Source organism: Marmota marmota, unplaced genomic scaffold (genome assembly GCF_001458135.2).
Source record: "Marmota marmota marmota unplaced genomic scaffold, marMar, whole genome shotgun sequence".
Classification (NCBI taxonomy): domain Eukaryota; kingdom Metazoa; phylum Chordata; class Mammalia; order Rodentia; family Sciuridae; genus Marmota; species Marmota marmota.
The window spans coordinates 3,616,683-3,636,502 of NW_026000021.1; positions in this window are offsets into that span (position 1 = coordinate 3,616,683).

Here is a 19,820-nt window from a genome sequence, read left to right on the forward strand (position 1 = left end):
TATATATATATATATATATATATATATATATATATATATATATATTATATATATATATAAATTTCTATTTATATATATATATATATAAAATGTGTACTGACCAAATTGAGTAATTAATATTTTCTTATCCTTTTCTGTTTGGAGACTTCAAGCAGTTCTAGTTCTACATAAAATAAATAATAGGGTACTGTGAACTATAGTTACCCTATTGTGTTGTAAAACACTAATTTTATTCTTCTGTATTTTGATACTCATTAGCCAAAGTCTCTGTATCCTGTCACCTACCCTCTGAGAATTACTATTTCAATGTAAAGTCAATATTTTTAGCTTCTACATGTGAAAGAGAACATACAATGATTTTATTCTGTGTGTCATTCATTTCACTTAATGTAGTATCTTTTAGTTCCATCCTTTTTGCTGAAAATTATAGAATTTTATGTTTTGACCTAAATAACATTCCATTGTGTATGTACATTCACCTGTTGATAGACACCTAGTTTGAGGCTGTATCTTCAACAATGTGAACAGTGCTACAATAAAAATGAGCGTACAGGTATCTCTTTGATATGCTGGCTTCATTTCCTTTGGAAATGTACCCAGAAATGGGATAGATGGATCATATAGTAATCCATTTTTAGTTTAATGAAATTTCATAATGTTCCCCATAATGGCTGAACTAACATCCCCACAAACAATGTTTCCTCTTTTTATGCATTTCTGTCAGAATCTAATATTTTTTTTTTGTATATTTGAGAGTAGCCATTTCAACTGGGATGATATCTAATTTTAGCTTAATTTGCATTTCTCTAATGATTACTGATGTTGAACACTTATTTCCTATACTTATTAGCCATTTGTGATATTTTTCTTTTGAAAGATGTTTATTCAGATCATTTGCCTATTTTTAAACTGGATTTTCTGTTAATATTTCTTTAGCTCCTCACATATTCTGAATATTAATACTTTGTCAGATTAATACTTGAAATAAATTTTCTCATTCTTTAGGTGTGTCTTTGTTGGTTGCTGTATAGAAGCTTCTTGGTTTGATACATCCCATCTGTCTAATTTTGCTTTTGTTGCCTGAGTTTTGGGGATCCAATTTTAAAAATCACAGCCTTTATCAATGTCTTGAAGCATTTCCCCCATATTTCCTTTTAGTAATCGTAGGTATTATCTTTAGACCTTTGATCCATCTTGTGAATTTTGTATAGAGTAAGAGATCAGGGTCAATTTCATTGCTCACCTGTGAATGTTGTGTTTTAGAGGCTGTCCTTTCTCCAATGAATATTTTTTTCTCCTTTGTCAAGAATCAATTGTTGGGGCTGGGGATGTGGCTCAAGCGGTAGTGCACTTGCCTGGCATGCGTGCAGCCCAGGTTTGATCCTCAGCACCACATGCAAACAGAGATGTTGTGTCTGCCAAGAACTGAAAAATAAATATTAAAAATTCTCTCTCTCTCTCTCTCAAAAAAAAAAAAAAAATCACTTGTTGGCAAGAGGATAGTGAGTTCAAAGCCAGTCTCAGCAGCTTAGCTAGGCCCTAAGCAACTTAGTGAGACTTTGTCTCTAAATAAAATATAATAAAGGCTGAGGATGTGGCTCAGTCATTAAGCAGCCCCAGATTCAATTCCAAGTATTAATAAAAGAAAAAAGAAACAAGAAGGAAAGAAAGAAAACAAAAGAAGTTGTTTATAAACTTGTGGATTTAGTTCTGGGACCTCTATGCCTTTTTATGCTATTAAATACACTACCTTAATTACTATTTTCCAGTAGTATGTCTTGATAAGGGCTTGTGATGTATCCAGTTTTGTTCTCTTTTCTCAAGATTATTTTGGTTATTGAGTCCATTTGGGCCATCTTCAATTTCTTTCATCAGTGTTCTGTAATTTTCAATCTAGGGGTCATTCACATTCTCAGATAAGTTTATTCCTATGTATTTACTTTTTGTAGCAATTTTGAAAGAATTATTTTCATTATTACATAATCAGCAAGATTGTTCTTTGTGTATATAAATGTTAGTAATTTTTTAAGCTGAATTTCTCTTGTATGTTTACTAGATTCATTTATTAGTTTGGTAGTTTTTAGGTGAGTCTTTAGGTGTTTGTGATGTTTTTTTTTTTTTTCTTTTTTGTACTGGAGATTGAACACCTAGGGCACTTACCCACTGAACAATGTCCCAGCCTGATTATATATTTTATTTTGAGACAGGGTCTTGCTGAATTTTTAGGGTCTCGCTAAGATGCTGAGGGTGGCTTTGAACTCATGATCCTCTTGCCTCAGCCGCCCAAGCAATTTGAATTACAGGCCTGCACCACTGCACCCAGCTACGTTTTTCTATAGACTTTGTCATATCATTTTACTTCTTTCTTTCCTAAATATATGTATTTAAACTTTTTCCACCTAATACATCTGTTTAAAACATTCTGCATTTGAATAAAGAGTGAGGATCATGGGCATATCTGTCTTGTTCCAGATCTTAGAAAGAATGAATTCAGCTTTGCCCTATTCGTTAGGATGTTAGCTGTGGATTTTTCACATTTGGCCTTTATTATGTTGAGTTATGTGCCCTCTAAATCTAATTTTTTGGAAGTTGGAACATGAATGGATGTTGGATTTCATCAAATGCTTTTTCTGCATCAATGGAGACAATCATGATTTTTGTCCTTCATTTTGTTCAAATGACATAATACATTCATTGATTTGCATCCCCGGGGAAATCCAATTTGGTCATAGTGGATGATCTTTCTGATGTGCTGTTGGATTCAATTTGCTAGTATTTTGTTGAAAATTTTTGCATTATGTTCATCAGGCTCATTGGTCTATAGTTTTCTTTTCAGTCATATCCTTGTCTGGTTTTGGATCATAGTAATGCTGGTTTTGTATAATTAGTTTGGAAGAGTTCCTATCCTTTTAATATTTTGGAATAATTTGAGAAAAATATATGTTAATTATTCAATAAAAATTTATTAGAATTCAGTAGTGAAGCCATTCTATCCTGGGCTTTTCTTTGTTGAGAGATTTTAACACTGATTCCATCTCATTGTTCAATATTGTTCCTATTCAGGTTGTCTGTGAATCCATGGTGCAATTTCAATAAGTGGTACAAGTCCAGAAATTTGTGCATTTTTTTCTAGGTTTTCCAATTTGTTAGTACAGAATTGTTCATAATAGTCTCTAATAATCCATTGTATTTTAAGGTATCACTTATAATGTCTCCTTTATCTGTTCGATTTTTATCATTTGAGTTTTTTTAGTTTAGGTAAAGTTCTGGTGATTTTATCTTTTTGAGAAACTAACTTTTCATCTTTAGTTTGGTTTTAATCTTATTTTGTTTAGTTTTGTCTTTCATCTTGCTATGTTTTGAACTAATTTTGTACCAATTATAGAAAAACTTGTTCTTGCTTTTCTATAATGTTTAACTGTATCATTAGGTTGTTTATTTGAAATCTATTTTGTTTTTTGTAGACACTTCTATAAACTTCTCTCTGAGTAGTGATTTTGCTGAATCTTCATAGGCTTTCATGTTTTCTTTTGTTTTTAATTGTTTATATATATATATATATATATATATATATATATATATATATATATACACACACACACTCACACAAATTTTTCTCTTGATTTCTGTACCCACTGTGTCATTTACAGAATATTATTTAATTTCCATGTATCTGTACAATTTCTAAAGTTCTTATTGATTTCTAGTTTTATTCTGTGGTCAGAGAAGATGTAAACTATAATTTCAATATATCTTTTAAATGTTTGGGGGCCTAACATGTTTATTCCTGTCAAAATTTCATGTGTAAATGAGAAGAATGTGTTGTATATAGCTATGGGTACAATACCTATACATGTTTATCAGGATTTTTTTTTTTGCTCTAAAGTATAATTTTAACTCTAGTATTTCCTCTTGATTTTTTTTTTTTCCATATAATTCGTCCATTGATGATATTGGATGCCGGAATCTACAATTATTACTGTATTGAGGTCTATTCTTCCACTAGATCTAATGTTTGCTTTATAAAATTATATGTTCTGGCATTAGATACACACATATTTATAATTATTATTTTCTTTTGTTCAGTTGAGCCTTTAAGAATCATGTAGTGACCTTCTTAGTCTCTTTCTATGGTTTTTCACTTAGAATTTATAAGAAAAACTATTCCTGTGAAGTTTTGGTCACCATTTTTATAGAATATCTGTTTTCATCCCTCACTTTTGGTCTCTGAGTAACTTCATTTGTGAAATAAATTTCTCATCAATAGCATATCACTGGATTTTGTTTTTCAAATCCACTTAATCAGTTTTTATATTTTATTTGGGTAATTTAATCTACTTACATTCAAGGTTACTATTTATGAATGAAGATATACTCCTGCCATTTTGTTAATTTCCTTTTAATCATGTTGAATATTCTGTGTTTTCCATCTCCTTTGTTATTTATCTTTTTACTTTCATGGTTTTCTCTCTTGGTGAAATTTGTTTGTTTCTTCTTTTCTAGTGGGTTTTGTACTTTCCCAGGTTTTCAGGATGGTAGTTATTTTTCACTTCTACATGTGGGATTCTCCAAGGCATTTTGTAAAACTGGTCTACTGGTAGAGTTCCTCAATTTTTACTTACCTTTGGGAGTCTTCATTTCTGAAAGATAGGTTTGACTGGTATAGTTTTTGGGGTTGGCAGTTCTTTGCATATGTCATCTCATTCCCCTCCTGTAAGGTTTCTGATAACAAAAATAATATGTCATTATTCTAATGGCAGTTCCTGTAAGTGTGACTTGGTGATTTTCTGCTCCTGTTTTTAGAATTCTCTTTTTGTCTTGGGCTTTGGGGTTTTGGATTATAATATACGGTGGAGGAGACCATTTTGATCAAATCTCTTTGGGTTCTTTCTGCCTCCAGGACCTGAACATTCGTGTCTCCCAAGATTAGGAGGGTTTATAACTTTATCTTCCTCTTCCCCTTCTGGAATACCCATAATTTCAATAATTGCTTAATTATGTCCATATGTCTTGGAGGTTTTCCTCATTATTCTGAATTTTTAATTTTCTTTTTTCTTTTTCTTCATTTGACTAGGTTATTTCAAAGACATGTTCAAGTTTAGAAATTCTTTCTTCTGTTTGATATAGTCTCTCATTGAGGCTTTAACTATACTTTTTATCTGATTTACTGTTTTCTTCAGTTCTAAAGTTTCTACTTGGTTCTTTTTCATGATCTTTATGTCTTTTCTAAATTTTCTATTTTCTAATTAATTCATACCATGAATTATTTTCTCGATTTCATTTCTCTTTAATCTCTTGTATCTCACTGAGTTTTCTTAGGATTATTCTTTTTAATTCTTTTTCATTCAAATTTGTTGCTAAAGAGCTACTGTGCTTCTTTGAAGGTATCATATTAGTTTCGTTTATCAAACTTCTAATATCCCTGCATTGATATTTGTATATCTGAATGAGTTGTCTCTACTGCTTTTATATAGTGTTATTTGACATGATGCATGTGGCAACAGATTCAAGATTTCATTGATCTTTGTAGGATGTGTGGAGATGGAAACTATGAAACAGCCCAGGCCTCTTGGATGAACCTTGCAGTAGGGTGAAAGTATCTGTTACACTTCATCAGGCCTAGAATTTGTAGTTTGCATTTGTCAATCTCTGTGGGTCATTCAGGGGAGGGACCATCGCAGAGTGCTTAGGCAGTATGGTGTTATACATTATACATGCATTATAGTAGCAGGGCATTAGTCACTCTCCATGGGTTGTAGGTAGGTGTGGTGTGGCTAGCATGGCAGCATAGGTAAGGTTACTAAACAATGCTCACCTATTATTCTCTGAGGAATCTGTGGGTATGAGGTCACTTCATTTACCTAGGTAGGTACAGTATATCTTACATTTCCAGTGGAGGCAGGATGCCTGTGTAGTTAGACTGTAACTGTCAGTCTTTGGGGACCATGCAGTAGTGGGATTACTCTAGAGTCTTCCAGTGATGTGGTGTCACTCTTTATATAGACACCTGTCAGACTCTGTGGGCAGCACGTATATGAGGCTGTGGCAGCAGATGTGAGAAAAATAAGTCAGGTTGGTTTTAGAATTCTCCAGAAAAATATTTGATATTGGAAGTTTTAAGTATAACAAATCCAATCCCTTTTTTACAATTAAACATTTGCTTCATGTGCTTTCTCTAGATTGGTCTTCAATATGCCTGCAAGAGCTTTAAGACTTAGGTGGGAAATTGTTTTGGACATATATATTGCACTCTTTAACTTGATGCTCTGCAACTTCAATAAATGTAGTTTGTTTGGCATATTATCAAAGTTTAATAACTATGCTAAGTGAATAGGCTATGCTATTATAATTATGTTTTTATCTGCTGCAATATTTTATGTATCAGAGAGAAAAACTAAAATTTATCTTTGTATCTCATGCACCTAACAGAGTGCTTGGGACATGGTAGGTTCTTCAAAAATGTCATTAAGCAAATTATACTTCTCAGATCATGAAAAGGATTCCAAATAAACTCTTTTGTTTGGGCAATAACCTGATGTTCACCTATTGGTGGGCAAAAAAGAAAATAGAATCAAGAAAAATTTGGAAAATAATTTCATAAGGTCACAAAGGTCTTTGGTTTATAATGGCCAACTTAACGTGAGATAGGGCATATGATAACCCCAAGAAAAATCTCTGAAATCTTTTAGACATAATCTAAGATTTAAGACCCTGTACTTTTAATTTCTCAATATACATGTTACATGTGTGTATACATACACACACATACATACATACACATATATATATACACACAAATATATATATATATATACATGAACATAATAACTTAGAGTTTTAATTCTTTATTAAGAAAATAATTTTTGCTGTAAAAATAGTACATTGTTATTATAAAGCACTTATACAAAAGCAAAAAGAAGAAAGTTGCATCTTGTTACCAACTATGAATACACACAAATTACAAAATTTTTCTATAGTGAGAATATTAAATTAAAAAATTAGTTTTACCAAAGTTAAAAAAAGGTATAAACAAAAACAGAATTTAAGAGCTGCTACTTATTTTCTCCTAAAAGATACTACTTCCCTAAACTTCGTCTGATGTGAAAATGTTATGAAAACAATTAACTGGAACATTTTTCATTAATGCTTTCAATATTGAATATTAGTTATTGACCTGACTTTGAAAGTTGAGGATGCTCATATCCTGATTCTTCCTGCTACCTTTACCCCAGGAGTTGCTTCATTTGACCACTTTGATTTTATCATGTCTTATTTTTAATGACTATAAAACAGTTATCATTTATAGGGTTCTTGATATTTTGTCTCAATCTCTTGAATTTATTCATGTTGAGTATGCCTGCTCAGTCATTATATTTAAAATTAGTAATTTTAGCTACATGGAATATTTGTTTATTCAGAATTTGATAAGCATAAGTTCTTGTGTTTTTTCCAATATCAAATGTTGTTCTAGAGAAATCTGAAGCCAGCCTGATTTTGTTTCTTCTATCTATGTGGGATTTATCTTTATACAGCTTCATTTAAAAAGTTAATATTTTAATTAGAATATATTTCAGTAGCAACTGTTCAAGTTTGCCAGAATATTTGTTCTTATAATATGTAGAGCCTATTCTTTATTTTTAAAAAATATTTTTATTACAATTTTTAGTAGTTTTTCTATTTCATTTATTTCTCTAATAGAAAAATGACCTTTTTTAAAATCAACTTTAACCTACTTTCTAGCTGTCATTGTCAATTTAATTCACTGAAATTATCTATATTTTTTCTTTTAAAAAAAAGCTTTTCTGTCAGGAATTTTAGTTTTCAGTCATATCTCTTTTTCTTTTAATTTCTGGCTGTGTAGATTGTGTATTAGATTTTACTGTGAATTTTATTTTAGATTTATGCAGAGAGTTATGGGAAACACTGAGGGATTTCAAGAAGGGAGCAATAAGATCTTAACTGAATTAACAGAGAATTATATTTCAGGGGTGGGCAAGTTTATATGAGGAAAGTTTACATGAAATCATTATACATGATAATATAAGTATCATTCTTGCTTTAAAAACTGCCTTCAGTTTAGTTATTTCAGTAAACAGTAAAGATGAGAAGCATTTTTATACCTGTTTAACATAACATTTTCTTTCAATGAACATGCTTCTAAAATCCATTCAACTAGTCATGGCCCCACATGACCTCATGTTAATAAACATTTCTTTTTTATTTTGTATTAATTTTTAAAAATTTATATATGATGACGGAATGGATTATAATTCATATTACACATATAGAGCACAATTTTTCATATCTCTGGTTGTATGCAAAGTATATTCACACTGATTCGTGTCTTCATACATGTACTTTGGATAATGATGACCTCCACATTCCACCTTCATTTCTAACCCCATGTCCCCTCCGTTCCCCTCCCACCCCTCTGCCCTATCTAGAGTTTGTCGATTCTTTCCATGTTCCCCCTCTGTACTCCACTATGAATCAGCCTCCTTCTATCAGAAAAAACCTTCAGCATTTGTTTTTTTGAGATTGGCGAACTTCACTTTAGCATTATCTCTTCCAACTGCATCCATTTACCTGCAAATGCCATGATTTTATTCTCTTTTATTGCTAAGTAATATTTCATTTCATATAAATGCCACATTTTTTTTTATCCATTCATCTATGGAAGGGCATCTAGGTGAAGGACCTGAACAGACACTTCTCAGAAGATGATATACAATCAATCAACAAATATATAAAAAAAGTTCATCATCACTAGCAATTAGAGAAATGCAAATCTAATAAACATTTCTAAGATGAATGTTAATCTATTACCATTTCTGTATGTAACATAACTGCCACAGTCTGGCTGGGCACAAATGCCGCAGTCTGGCTGGGCACACAATCACGAGCCACCACACAGCTTGTAGATTCAAACAGCAACTCTTTATTCCCGGACTCACACCAGCCGTCTACAATCACGTTCTGGGGAAATCCACGTTCTCTGCCCAAATCCACGTTCTCTGCCCAAATCCAAATCCACTGGGCTTCTATCTCCAAAATATACTGTCTAAATCCCGTGAGAACTCAAGGGGAACTCAGGCAGCAGGATACGCCCTATTCCCAGCAGGAATAATCTTAAACCTTAAACCTGGAACCTAAACTGGGAACGCCCTAAACACGATTATCTTAAACCGGGAACACCCTAATCCGCCTTGGTCCTTGAGCAAAGTCACCCACATTCAATGTCACTGCAACATGGGGTACGCTGGCAAGGAAATTGTCATACCTACTTGGCTAATGGCTCCCAGCACATAACCCTATGATTAAACTCATGAATATAGTTCATTGATAAGTTTGTGGAGACCTACCTAGCTCAGTAAGAACTAGGCTCATTCAAATACTGATTTAAAAAAAAATAACATTTCTATTGTGCCATGAAGTGTTTTAGCTAAAATTATTTTAAATCATTGTTTAAATCATTTTAGTTAATAATTATTACTTTTTATTAAACAATTCATAATGCAGAGTATGAACAAGCAATTGAGAAAATAGGTGATAGGCAAGGTTGTTGTAAGCAGGACTGGGACCAAATAGTATACAAGTAGTGACATATCACTTCTATATCTAGAAGTGGGGAACATATAGCATTTAAAATTTCAAGAAATATGTGGGCTTAAAACAAAAAGAAGATAAGATTTCATAATTAGTAAAACATGTACTTACTGGTAGGCAAGAAGTAATGTGTATGTTTAGCGCAATTTCCACATCTACTTTTTGCCTTCCAAAGATATTGCTTGTTGGAAAGCATTCAAAACTCGGCTGTTTCATTCATTGTTACAAGTTCAGTTTAAAGCACAGTGTTCCAATATGGTAGACACTATGTGTCAAGAGACTATGATAATACTAGTGTTAAACATGTCACTTTTTGAATAGGAATATCAAGGAGATGGGCCTCTTTGTATTTGTGTTCCCTAGTAAGACATAGGTTCAAGTAAACTCTGAACTATAGTCTGTCTCCCTTGTGGATACCATTTTATCACTTAGAACTTCTTTCATCAACCTGTTCAAATTTTTCATAGACTGGGCATATTTGATTTTTCTTTCTTCCTGAAACATACTTCCTAAAATATACTTCATCTTCTCTGACATCATCTTTACATTTTTTTTCCTTCACCCTCTTTCTTTATTCTATCTCCTCTGCTTACCTAAATATTGAGGAATCTCATGTTTCATCTGAATTCTCTCCTAGATCAATGCCATTCCCTTGATGATCTTATCTAATTTTACAGTTTCTTCTGTATACCAATTATTTGCAAGTATATATCTAGCATTTGTTATAAACTCCATGCCCATATGGCTACATGACTACTTAATGCCAGAGTGAGTTAAGCCATCTAAAATTTACCTTGGTAAAACTGGTCTCTTGGACTTCACCTCTATTATCTTTTTCTTTGCAGCTTCCTTAAATATAATCTATTAGCAATTCTTTTGTGACCTACAATAAGCCTATGTCCTTATCACACAATCCACAATGCTTTATCCTTAGTTCAAATCTCCATCTATCAAACCCAGGATATGAAATGTCCAAGGATGTGGTCTCTAACTTGTTAGGCTTTTCATTTAGTTACTACATGTCAGAAAGTGATATTTTTTAAAAAACAAATCAAATCACATTGCTATCCTCTATAAAATAATTTGAGGTTTTCTAACACCATTAAATTATAAAGAATGTAAGACTCTACAAAATCTGGGACCTCTTTATCACTCTTTTTTTACTTTTCCCTTCTCATTTTCTCATCTGATACTACACCCCTGTACCACTAGACTCCTTTATTGTCATACAGTCTTTGAAGTTTGGCATATAGTAACTATTGTAATGTGTCAAAGAAGCAAAAGATTAAAATATATCTTATAAAGTGAAAAAGTAGGAGAAAACAGCTATAATTCAATCATGATTGAATGAATATTATCTGAAAATATCTGACATAGAACTCCTAGACAAAGTGATGACATTATTTTTCCCCCTTTTGAAATTTAATTTCTCCAGTGTTGCCGAACTGGTTGTTCTTTTTAAAATTTGTTACCTGGTACTATAATATCTGTTGTATTAACTGTTGGTCAAACTCAAATCTTCTGTGAATTAAGGCAGAGGAAAAAGGATTAAAGATATGACTGACAACCTGAAAGAATTAGAATCTACATAATTACCATCAATAAATGTTTCTTGTATCATCCATCATTGTCTTTTTAAAACTATTTGTGTTATTGAAAAAAGTTATAAGTTCAGAATACATTATTAAAACTTTTAAGATATTTTATGTGATTCCAGTGGTAACCACAAAGAAAATATTTCCAGAATATATTCAAAAAGAAATGAGAAAGAAATCCAAACATGTTGCTACAAAAAAAAAAAAAAAGTTAAAATACAAGGAAAAGCAATAACAAAGGCAGGGAAGGAAGGATAAATACTATAAAACATTTTATTGAGTCATAAAGTAAAACAAAATTATAGATGTGTAGGAAAATGGATGTAACTGGAAAGCATCATGTTGAGTGAAATGAGGCAGACTCACAGTCAAGGATTATATGTTCTTTCTCATATATGCAAAAGAAAAAAGGAAATAAAAAAGAACCTCATGAAAATAGAGGGGATACCTGTAGGATTGAGGAAGTAAATCAGTGAAATGAGAAGGAGAAGGGAAGATACTAGAAAATGATATTGATCAAATTATGTTGGGTGCATGCCTGAATATGGCACAATGAATCTCAGTATTTGTAATCATAATACACCAATAAAGAACATAAGAAACAAAATGGCAATAGTAAACCCTTGCCCACAAGTAATTTGTTTTATATATAAATTTAAATATGGTTTAGTTACCCAATGAAAAGACAGATTTGGCTGAATAAACTTTAAAATAGATCTAACTTCATGTTGTCTCTAAGAGACTTACTTTGTAACTAAGAACAATGAAGGTTTACAGTCAAATATTGTGAAAAGATATTCCAGGATTGAACATCACTTTATCATGGTGCATTATTTTTAAAATATGTTTTTGAATGCAATTTGTGAGAATTTTGCATCAGTGTTCATTAGGGATATTGGTCTGAAATTTTCTTTCCTTGATGTGTCTCTGCTTGGTTTTGGTACCTGGATGATACTAGCTTCGTAGAATGAATTTGGAAGGGTTCTTTCCTTTTCTATTTCATGGAATAATTTGAGGAGTATTCATATTAATTCTTCCTTGTATGTTTTGTAGAACTCAGCTGTGGATCCATCTGTTCCCAGGTTTTTCTTGGTTGGCAGGCTTTTGATGGAGTCTTCTATTTCCTTGCTTGAAATTTATCTGTTTACATTGTGTATGTCCTCTTGACTCAGTTTGGGTTGATCATATGCCTTTAGAACTTTGTCCTGGGACTAACCTTGTCCTTGGCTCTCATGCTGGTCAGCAGGGCAGTTCTGGGCCTGGGGTTGGGGTCCAGTGTCTACATGTTTGATTCTTTTGGACGCTATTGTAAATAGCATTTTTTTTTCTTAAAATTTCTTTGGATTATTCACTGCTGGTGAACTAATCATTTTTTTTGGGGGGGGGGTACCAGAGATTGAACCTAGGGGTGCTTAACCATTGAGCCACATCCCCAGCCCTTTTATATTTTATTTAGAGACAGGGCCTCACTAAATTGCTGGGCCTGGCTCTGAACTTGTGATCCTCCTGCCTCACCTCCTGAGTCACTGGGATTATGAGCATGTGCCACCACCCTGGCAAACAATTGATTTTTGTTTGTTGGCTTTGCACACTGAAAGATTTCTAACTTTGTTGATTTGATGTATTAGTTTGTGTCTAGTTTTATTCTGTAGGATTGTTTACGTAAAGGATTTTGTCATTTGTAAGTAGAGAGTTAATTTCTTAATACATAATCCTAAGAATATTTAAATTCCCCTTGATTTCTACTTTGTCCAGTTTCCTAAGGATTTTTTTTAGTTTTTTATATTTGTAAATTTCCTGATGTTTTCCTTATTGAGGTTTAGCTTCATTCCATTAATACCAGATTATATTTTTATATGATTTTTAAAAATTATTGAGATGTATTTATGACTCAAAATATGACATATTCCAGAATTCTGCTTTTTAGGATGTTAGATATATTGATATGTCTAGAACATGTAGTAGGAACAAAGTGTACCTCATGTCCTTAAGCTCCTGTTTACCTTCTATCTTAACTATTTATCCATTGTATCTTTTTCATTAGTTTCTTATTTCTTCCATTGGGACACTTACTGCATTTATTTAATTTTCTAATTGTACTATGTTAAATACTGATCTTTTAGATATTTTTCTAGTGGTTATTTTATCAAGCTACTGTAAATTGCCAGTAATTTAGCATGATTAGCATTATAAAATTCTGCTTCTATTTAGCTCCACATACTGTTCATATTTTTATTAATTTCCTTTTTAATCACATATAAAATAAAAAGTTCAAACAGAAAACATGAAATGACATTTATATTTACTGATATATTTGCCTTATCTATAATTCTTGATTTCATTGTACTGCTTTGACTTTAGTAAACTTTTAATTTGGCAGAAAGGATTCCCTTTATTTTTAGTAGTATAGTTCTAGAATGAAGAAAGGCCTCAGATTTTGTTTACCTGAGAAGTATTAATTTTCTTTATTTTTGAAAAATAGTTTTGGTAGATGTGGAAATTTTTGGTTGACGTCTTTTTTTTTCATAAGTACGCCATCCTACTACCTTCTGAATTCCAATTTCTGATTTGAAATTAGCTGTCAATCTTCTTAAGAAGACTGTATAGAAGAAGTTGATTTCTTTGAATGGCTACTATTTAAAAATGCAGTATATGTCTTTCAAAAATTTTGCAAGTTTTCAATTGTTATATTATTTTGACTCTTTTATGCCTATTTTTACTAAGGTTTCCATAATCTGCTTAACATTTTCCCACAGATATTTTGTCATCCCTGTCTAAAATTATTTTCTGTTAATAAGACTTGAGCCTTGATGCTATCAATTTTCTTATCTTTAAATTTGCTAATTCTTTCATTTACTGTACTTTTGAGCTCCTGAATTTCTTATTTATAGCTCTTTATTGATATTCTCATTTTTCATACTTTTTCCCCCAATTTTCTTTAGTTCTTTGTCCATTGTTTCCTTTAGACCATTTATTCAAAAGTTTTGTGGACTAAATACATATAGGCTTCTTCAAAATTGTTTCTTCTAATTTACTTTTCTCATATATATAGGTATTCTGATCTTAGAAAGAGACAGGGAAGTGTTTCCCTGTAAGCAAACTCCCAGGGGGTAACTGGTACCCTGATTCCCAAATCAGAAAGCCCAGCTGTTTCCCCCTGAGGCTACTAAGATAACTATGCAGGTGCACTACCTGGTTTCCATAGTAACATGCTTGGGTGTGAGAGGCTCTGTGTTTATATTAACCTGGAACTTATCTCAGTTAGCTAAAACTTGGGTTAAAGAAAAACTAATTTGAATATAGCCATGGTAAGGGGAGGTATGTGTTCCTTGAGTTAATAAACTCCCAGGCAGGGAGGGGTGGACACTTCACTTCTGTACTTCTTCTTAACCACTTCACTCCTCTCTGCTCCACCTTCTGCCTGCCTGCCTGACTGTAATGTCTATGTCTGTACTTTGTGCACCTCCTCCACAGGTATTCTTCCACACATATGAATTATCCATATTCTTCTCTTTTACTTTTATGCCTTGTAATTTCTGGTTCTTCTTGAAAACTGGGCAGTTTGGATATTTTAGTGTGGTAATGCTAGAAATAAAGTCTCTTTCTTCCCAGGTTTTTCCAATATCAATTGTTTAGGGATGTGCTTGTATACATGGCGAAAATTCCAAAATATTTTATTGTTTAGTATTGTGGTGCTGGGTTTTGAACCCAGGGACTTATACATGCAAGACAAGCACTCTACCAACTGAGCTATATCTCCAGCCCTCCAAACTCTTTTCCCAAAGACAGTATTACTTTTGGTCTGTATTCACTATTATTTCAGCAGTCAGCTAGTGGTATTCTAGAGTTCTACATTTTTGGAGTCAAACAGAATCTTCTCTCAGTTCTTCAGATTGGCTTGGAGCTATGGTACTTTTTCAGTGCTAAGTCAGACCACCTAGAACTCTGCATTATCCTTAATCTCTTGCTTTAGCAGAGTTCAGTTATACCAACTCTGCATGCCTAGGGTCCTCTCAGATTTATTCTGAGTCCTCATGCACATTTCACACAACTTGCCCAAAAAACATAAGCATTTATTTATTCAAGGAACTTCCTCTGGAGCTATATATTTCCCAAACTTTAGAATTATCTGATACTTGCTCCATCCACTGTCCCTTGCCCCATCAACTGTCCCTGCTTGACTCAGGCAGGCACTGTCACTGAATCTCTAAATGTTTCAGCAGATTCTGTTATTGTTCAGAAAGACTTTCAGTTTGATTGTATAGAAGGTGTTGTGTAAACTAATCAATAAAATCAGTAAAAGTGTAAGTTACATGTTATAGATTAGTAAAAAATATATAGATTATAGGTATAAGATTTTGATAAGTGAGATAGGACAATTATAAAGCAAGAACTGTCATAGACAGGTCTAAGAATCCATTTTGCTTCCTTCTCTAAAAACTGTTATAAGAGCTGCATCTGAGAAACTGAAATGAAAGCTGTCTTCTTATAAAAATTGTTTTCCTGTACTTTGTACCCCACAGAATGCAATCAACTCAGGGTATAGTGGTGGTCGTGATGAGCTATATAGTGAGTTTGAGTACATTTATGGGTCTACATAACTTTAAAATAGATTATCGCCCCCTCTCAGCCAAAACTCAAGATAAGGTTGTCTAACACTTGTTCAGACCCAAGATGCGATTAAGCTAACTGCTTTTTTTTAGCCTCTGTAACTTGCTTGCTTGCATGACGCTGAGAAAAGCCCCTGAGTTGGGGTTGTTGTCCTTAAATTCCCAAGACACAGACCAGGAAATGGCTGTTCTCTCACAGAGCATCAGTCTCTATGGGTGGGAGACAGTCCCTGGCCAGATAAATAAATCTCTCTTTTGTTTGAATTAACAAAGGGATAAACAGATATTAATCTGTCCATGTCCCTCAGGGAACAAGTGAACAGGTCAGCATACACAATTACATTGTTTTAAAAATAAGTCACTTTTAGCACCTTACACTAACACCCTGCTCCAGGGATCTGGTTTGTTTAACCCAAAGCTGCCATCCTGCTGCACTGGGGAGTTAGATGAGTAATAAGGTATGAATGTTCTCTTATGAAATTTCCACTGGCCTTTTTCTTTCATTAATCATTCCTGATACTAAATTTAGGTTAGGCTCCAGGGTTTGCAAAAAGTAGATTTGGTTAGTATTTTTTAGCTCATTGTTGTTTCAAAGGATCAACATAAAATTTTAGCAACTTACTTTGCCCTTTCTGAGACATCATTCTCAAATTACCATGTGACTGAGGACTGTCTCTTTTTTTTTTTTTTCTCTGATAAGTGAAGGTTAGCTTCTAGTAAAACCAGAATTAAAAATAGGTAGTCAAACAGAGGCCAATTTGAGCCTGGGAAGTTGGAGAGGGATTGAAATGCTAATGCCTTCCAAGCCCTTCCTCCACCCTTATTAAGATAACCTGCCCTTGCTCCAACTTTCCCAGGGATTGTCCCTCTCTCCTGGGCGTTATAAAGTCCTTCATGCACCCTGGGCCTCCTTCCTGCTTGGCCCCTACAGCCCATCTGCTTCTCACCTTTTGGCCATCCTACCAAGCATCTCCTGGGCCTTGTCCCTTGGCAAGAAGGAGAGAGATAAGGGGAAGAGAACAACGGAACAAAGGAAGCCTAAGACCTATAAAAAAAGAGCACTCTCACTTCTTGGGTTGCCAGGATACCAGCTATGGCCCCCTTCTCCCTCCTGGGAGAAATCTGTTACCCTTTTTAAATAAACCCTGCTTTATATGCTTGCCTATGCATGCTTCTCTAACGTTATACTTCAACATCTGAGGAAGCAGGACTTGTCACTGGGAACCAGCTGTATCACTGGGAGAGAGATGGTCCTTGGCTTAGTTCAGTTCATCATCCCAACCAGATAAAATAATTTGAGATAATGGCCAATTCATACATCAGCAGTAGCATATCGATGCACTGAGATAAAATAAGTTATCATCTAGGAATACTATTTACATTTCTGCCCAGAGCAATTCATTTGTATTACTCTATTAAGACTCATTTGCCAATTGTGAAGTTGTATGGAATTGTACTTTTGAGAACAGATGGAATTGTATCTTAATTTACATTACATAGAAGTCTTTCAATCCACTATGACCTCCATGTTTTTTGAAAGCCACAAAATAGATTAGAAAGAAGTTATGTTTCCAAATGCAACATGTTTTTACCAAGTTACATTTTTCTTAGATCTATTTCATCTAAAAAAATTCATTTTTTTATATTTCAATTTTTTCTACTTGCAGTATGTTTTTTTTTTCCCAAACTAAAGTTAGACAGATTGAAAAAGGAATAAACACAGAAGTAAAGTGACCATTTAAAGGACAAATTAAAAAAAAAAAAAAAGAAATGTCAATTTCATTTTTAACTTGTTTGTACGCTTTGCATTGAACAGACCCAAAGGAGATCATGTATCTACTTAACCAGGGGGGAGAAAATTATCTCCAGGTAAAGAAAATTAAATGTGTACCCACACCCCAAATTTTAAGGATAAGGCATATCTAAGGTAGGAGAGCAATGACAACTTTCATTTGTCTATGAGAAATGTCTAGTTTTCGTCCAAATGTGAACAGTTAACTAATTCCAAATAACAAAATAACCTAAACAATAGCAATTTTTAAATTTGTATTGAATGTGGCATATATACAATTTATATAACATTTTAACAAAGTATAACTGTACTATTGCTTGAAAGATAAAATTTATAAAGAAGTGATATTTAACGAATGTGATCTATAGAACAATTACTAAGGTCTTTAAAACTGAATGGAAGAAAAAATAAGATCTTTATTTATATTAACCTCTATAAAAAGTAATCTTTTCCTTTAATTATACATTCAGTAAAAACTACAAAACGTTACTTATTAGCAGTACGTATAACTTAGTCACCAATACAAATTAGGATATTTTCATAGTCAATTGCAGCTGTTCCAGATACCTTAAAATGTTATATATATAAATGTTTTATATATATATATATATATATATATATATATATATATATATATATATATATATAAATTTCAAAAGTAAAATAATATGCTTTTAAAAATTCAAAATGATCAGTGGAATAGAAATTAAGACATTATTGGAAACTGATTCATTTCTCAACTGAAGTTCAGTACTCTAGTTTATACAATTCTGTGTGTAATCTATCACAAGTGTTATGTATGTTGCACATTTACATCTATATAGTTCTAAATATATTCTATATATATGTGATTTATCGTTTATTTGCATCAAGGTGTTCACAGCCTTGCTAATCATTTCAATATGAAACTGGTTGAATCTTCTGTGCCACCCACGTCTTCTCATAAAATATTATTACTATTATTCTGTAGGTGCATGTTGACATCATGAGAAGGAAATCATGTTCATTTTGACTATTTCTGAAAGATTTCTTTTTCTTTTAGAACATAACTTCAAGTGAAATAACAGCTTCATCTTTTGCCACAGATGGAGCTCCTGCAATGCTTGAAAATGCTTTTATTCCCTACGTTAGTAAGAAAGCAAGCATTTCAGGTTCTTGCCATGTGTTGCCTTTTTCAGAGATATGCAGTGGCATTAAAGATTCTTCCAACAACTATGAAAGTTTTGCCAACAACCCTGGAAGTCATCAGCTTTATCATTTTAAAGACTTTCTCAAAAAATTTAAGCAGAATACAATGTGCTTCACTACCACTCACCTTAAAAGTCGACTGGCTTTTAAGATGATGACTCTTATTTGGAGTAAAGTTTAGGCTCAAATCTTATTTGAGTGGTTGTGTCTTTTTCTTTGACTTTTAAGACAAAATCCAAGGAATAAATGTTAACCGTGACTTAATGAGAATTTAGTGTATGAAATCCAGATGTATGGGCAAATGAGGTCATAAGTCTAGGCCTATGTAGTAGGACTGTTATATTCAAAGGAGGAAGTAAAATCAGATCTCTCTCTAGGAGAGCGAAGAAAAGGCCATGTGAGGGCACAGAAAGAAGGTGACCATAAAACAGGAGGGGAAGCCCACCAGAAATAACCCTGACAATCCCCTGATCATGAATACCAGGGCTTCTTCTAAAGCTAAATTAAAACTATACAATAAATGATAGAATAATTCACTAACCACGTGAAAATTAACAACTACTCCACTAAAAACTGTACATGATGCAAATGAATTGTAAATTAAACTAATTACAAATATGAGATGAATAACTTCAAGGCTTTGCTACAAAATGTATGGGTAGGAATTATTACTTGAACAATACTCAAAAAAGTATTCAAGCTTTAATATATTAACCAAAGGAGGATTAGTATTTCAAGAAATCTGAACAAAATTACAAACCAACTGAAAAATACTAAATACATACTGGAAAAGTCAGAAATGCCAACAAGTTGGAAATATAAGTTACTGATAAAAATGGATCTCAATTTGATCAGGATTAGTAACATCAGCCAAGGAAATTTACATGGTAGGAGTCTTGTTTGTTAGATTGAGGGTACTTACCTTTCTCTTTCAGCACATTTAAATATGTTTTCCTACTTGGAATGGACCCACTATTTGAACCAGTCATTTGGGTATAAACCAACTCCTTGGTTTATACCCAAATGACT